Genomic DNA, 3875 nt, shown 5'->3' with positions numbered 1-3875 from the left:
TTCTAGGCAGAAGTTGTGGACACTGCATGTTACATCATAAATAGGTGCATGACTAGAACTCTTGTTGAGAAAACTCCCTATTAGTTACTTATAGGGAGAAAGCCAAACATATCCCATCTTAGGGCATTTGGATGCAAGTGCTTTGTGCATAATAATGGTAATGACTTCCTAGGTAAATTTGATTCCAGAAGTGACAAGGGAGTATTCTTGGGATATTCTTCACATAGTAAAGCTTATAAGATTTATAACAGAAGAACTATGTGTAGAAGAAAGTGTACATATGATTTTTGATGAAACTAACATTCTTTCGGAGAGGCAGAAACATGATGATGAAGCAATTAGGCTGGTAAGAAACTCAAATGAAACTACAGCCCAAGACTGAAGCTGCACCAGAGGAAGGAACATGGGATGGAACAGGTCCTTCCACCTAGGGCAACTTGACATGGGGAACTGAACAAAGAGGAACTGCTCCTCAAACCTCAAGAGAACCTGTCCATAAACCTATTCCTCAGCAATAAAATATTGAAGGAATATTTGGGGGAAGTCAGCTGGTTGTGAAACCTTACAAGTATCAAAGTTCTCATCCCATTGAGAACATAATTACTGATCCAACTCTGGAATCAAAACAAAATCTTCTTTGAAGAATCTTTGTTCTTTTGATACTTTTTTTATCTCTTATTGAACCTAAAAATGTTGTTGAGACTTTACAGGATGCAGACTGGGTGAATGCAATACAAGATGAACTCAACTAATTTGAGAGAAGTCAAGTTTGGCATCTGGTACCAAGACTCAAGGGCAGTTCAGTAATTGGCACAAAATAGGTTTTCAGAAACAAACTTGACGAAGATGGAACAGTTACAAGAAACAAGGCAAGATTGGTGGCTCAAGGATATAGTCAAGAGGAGGGCATAGACTATAATGAGACTTTTGTTCCAGTTACAAGATTGGAGTAAATTAGACTCCTTATGGCCTTTGTTGCTTATATGGAATTCACTCTCCATCAGATGGATGTCAAGAGTGCCTTCCTCAATGGCTATCTAAAGAAAGAAGTATTTCTCAAGCAACCTCCGGGCTTTGAAAGTAAGGAATGTCCTGATCATGTGTACAAGCTTGACAAGGCAATTTATGGACTTAAGCATGCTCCAAGAGCATGGTATGAAAGATTATCAAAAATATTTCTTGAGCATAACTATAAGAGAGGTAAAATTGACAATACTTTATTCTTGAAAGAAAAGGTAAAGATCTCTTGGTATTTCAGATATATGTTGATGATATAATTTTTGAAGAAACTACTAATAAGTTAAGTAAAGAATTTGCTAAACTAATGGGGAGTGAATTTGAAATGCGTATGATGGGTGAGCTTAATTTCTTTTTAGGATTACAAATTTAAAATAATTCAAATGGAACTATGATCCATCACCAGAAGTATGTGAAAGAGTTGCTTAAAAGGTTTAAAATGGAAGATTCCAAATAAATTGACACTCCTATAGCAACAACTACAAAATTGGATGTAGATGAACTTGGTTCATCTGTTGATCAAAAGTTGTATAGGAGAATTATTGGCTCTTTGTTGTATCTCACTGCTAGCTGACCTGACATTTTTTTCAGTGTAGGCCTTTGTGCTAGATTTCAGGCAAGTCCAAAGGAGTCTCACTTGACTGCTGTCAAGAGGATCTTGAGATACCTAAAAGGCATCACTGACCTTTGTCTATGGTATCCAAGAGGTAGTAATTTCAACTTAGTAGAATATGTTGATACTGATTATGCAAGTTTTCTTGTGGATAGAAAGAGCACCTCAGGTATGGCACACTTTCTTGGCTCATGTCCTGTGTTTTGGGATACCAAAAAGCAAAATTCAGTGGCCTTATCTACTGCTAAAGCTGAGTATGTTGTTGCTGCCTCATGTTGTGCTCAATTGTTGTGGATTAAACAGAAATTAATGGACTTTGGAATTGATGTAGGTTGTATTCTCATATTTTGTGATAACAGTAGTGTAATTAGTATGACCAAGAACCCGGTTCATCACAAGAGAACTAAGAACATAGATATTAGGCATCATTTTTTGAGGGACAACTATGAAAAGGGTTTGATCACTGTGGAATTTTGTGCTACTGACAAGCAAATAGTTAACATATTCACAAAGGTTTTAAGTAGAGATCACTTTGAAAGGAACAAGTTAGAATTATGGGTGATTAAGATCGCCTAAAAGGAACCAGTTCTAACTCAAAAATTGGTTAGAAAAACTGTGCATTTTTGTACATAATTAGATTAGATTTTGCTCAGTCTCATACTTTCATCAGTATACTTTTGTGCCATGTGCTAAAATATCTCATTAATCCTTAATGATATTATCTTTATTTTCATGAAAAATTCAAACTTACACAAGAAATTTCTAAGTGAAGAACCTGGTTCATCAAGATTACATGGTACATATTCTCCGCTTAGCATATTTTGAAATAATTATATTTGAATTATGATCAAGAGGAGAGTTCCACTTAATCCTAACCTCCTTGAGCTTATCCATTACGAAATGAACCAGTTTCATTCAAAAGAGTCCCAAAAATACAATAAGTGCCTAGATTCTAGGGAGAGTCATAAACGTCTCTTCAAACTGACTCCCAGGTTGATTAGACCTCTGAACTTCTGAACTTCTGAAAAAGTAGTTGTTACCTAATTAAACTATACCTCTTTAAATTTATTTTGCCTTAGTTGTTTCTTCTATTCTTAATTTCCAAGTCATAAAAAATATTCTCTATTTCCTCTCATCTTCCAAACACACAAATACTCATCCTCTCTCATACCCAAACACAACGATGGCAAACCCTTCTGAGAATCCTTCATCACTACCGAAGGAAACAACACCCACACCATCCATCACGCCCTCAACCATACCCACCTTTAAGAAATCAAGGTTCAAGATGCTGGCTCGCAAGGTTATTGCAGGAAAAGAACAAATCAAGAAAATCAATAAGCAGTTGAGGGCAAGTCAGGGAGTTGAACCCCAAAAATTTGAAGGCTCTTTCAAATCTACAACTGAGGGGAAGAAACTATTTCATCTGAAATATAGCAGGTAAAATTTGGTCCTAATGTTACATCTAAAGTAACCTCTGAGGTTACTGTAAATCTGGAAACTAGATTTATTCTGGTAGGAAATATGGCTGGGGTAGAGATTGCCGAGTCTGAGAAAATTGGAGGTAAAAATAAAAGGAGAAAAGAAAATGAGAGTGAGGGAGCTCAAGGTGATATGAGGGGAATGAGACAAAGAGTGGATGAATCTTCACCCACCCCTGTTGATTTGACTGAAGAAACTGGAGTTATGAAAGGAGGGAGTGAGGAATCGGCTGGAAAGGAAGAAAGTGTGAAAGAAAAATGGGGAAGTGGGTCTGGAAAAGCTGTTGAGGGGTTGATTAGATTGGGGAAGAAGGTTCAAGAACATGTTCCATCTGAGCAGGAATCCCTTGAAGACTTACTAAAAATGGTTTCTGACAGTTACAATCCTAAAAAAGAAAAGGAGTTCAGGAGTTAATGTCCTTGGTACTGCTAGGGCAAACAAGAAAAGAAATGTTGCCTTATCTATCCCCGTAGAGACTCCTCCTAGAAGAGGAAGATCTACGAGGAGTCAGAAGAAGCAGAGTGAGGCTGAACTGGAAAAGGCTTTAGAAGAAAGTAAGAGAAAAGCTGCTGCTAAGGGAAAAAAGAAGGTGGTCGAGCTTGTTGAGGCAGTTGAAATTGAGGAGATGGACATGGTTCTTTATGATGAAGAAGAGGCAGAAGAAATGGAGGTTGTGACTCCAAAGGCAAAGAAGATCAAGACTTCCTTAAAGAAGTTTGTTTCAAAGACAAAGCCTGCAGGGCCATCTATCTTGACCAAACGA

Source organism: Nicotiana tabacum, chromosome 2 (assembly GCF_000715075.1).
Source record: "Nicotiana tabacum cultivar K326 chromosome 2, ASM71507v2, whole genome shotgun sequence".
NCBI classification, from domain to species: Eukaryota; Viridiplantae; Streptophyta; class Magnoliopsida; order Solanales; family Solanaceae; genus Nicotiana; species Nicotiana tabacum.
The sequence above is the reverse complement of the archived record's forward strand: the minus strand, read 5'-3'. Positions refer to the sequence as shown.